Here is a 1,311-nt window from a genome sequence, read left to right on the forward strand (position 1 = left end):
AACCTAACCTAACCTAACCTAACCTAACCTAACCTAACCTAACCTAACCTAACCTAACCTAACCTAACAAACCTAACCTAACTAACCTAACCTAACCTAACCTAACCTAACCTAACCTAACCTAACCTACCTAACCTAACCTAACCTAACCTAACCTAACCTAACCTAACCTAACCTAACCTAACCTAACCTAACCTAACCTAACCTAACCTAACCTAACCTAACCTAACCTAACCTAACCTAACCTAACCTAACCTAACCTAACCTAACCTAACCTAACCTAACCTAACCTAACCTAACCTAACCTAACCTAACCTAACCTAAGTAACCTAACCTAACCTAACCTAACCTAACCTAACCTAACCTAACCTAACCTAACCTAACCTAACCTAACCTAACCTAACCTAACCTAACCTAACCTAACCTAACCTAACCTAACCTAACCTAACCTAACCTAACCTAACCTAACCTAACCTAACCTAACCTAACCTAACCTAACCTAACCTAACCTAACCTAACCCAACCAACCTAACCTAACCTAACCTAACCTAACCTAACCTAACCTAACCTAACCTAACCTAACCTAACCTAACCTAACACTAACCTAACCTAACCTAACCTAACCTAACCTAACCTAACCTAACCTAACCTAACCTAACCTAACCTACCTAACCTAACCTAACCTAACCTAACCTAACCTAACCTAACCTAACCTAACCAACCTAACCTAACCTAACTAACCTAACCTAACCTAACCTAACCTAACCTAACCTAACCTAACTAACCTAACCTAACCTAACCTAACCTACCTAACCTAACCTAACCTAACCTAACCTAACCTAACCTAACCTAACCTAACCTAACCTAACCTAACCTAACCTAACCTAACCTAACCTAACCTAACCTAACTAACCTAACCTAACCTAACCTAACCTAACCTAACCTAACCTAACCTAACCTAACCTAACCTAACCTAACCTAACCTAACCTAACCTAACCTAACCTAACCTAACCTAACCTAACCTAACCTAACCTAACCTAACCTAACCTAACCTAACCTAACCTAACCTAACCTAACCTAACCTAACCTAACCTAACCTAACCTAACCTAACCTAACCTAACCTAACCTAACCTAACCTAACCTAACCTAACCTAACCTAACCTAACCTAACTAACCTAACCTAACCTAACCTAACCTAAACTAACCTAACCTAACCTAACCTAACCTAACCTAACCTAACCTAACCTAACCTAACCTAACCTAACCTAACCTAACCTAACCTAACCTAACCTAACCTAACCTAACCTAA

The sequence above is a fragment of the Pieris brassicae genome, assembly GCF_905147105.1.
Source record: "Pieris brassicae chromosome W unlocalized genomic scaffold, ilPieBrab1.1 SUPER_W_unloc_3, whole genome shotgun sequence".
Classification (NCBI taxonomy): domain Eukaryota; kingdom Metazoa; phylum Arthropoda; class Insecta; order Lepidoptera; family Pieridae; genus Pieris; species Pieris brassicae.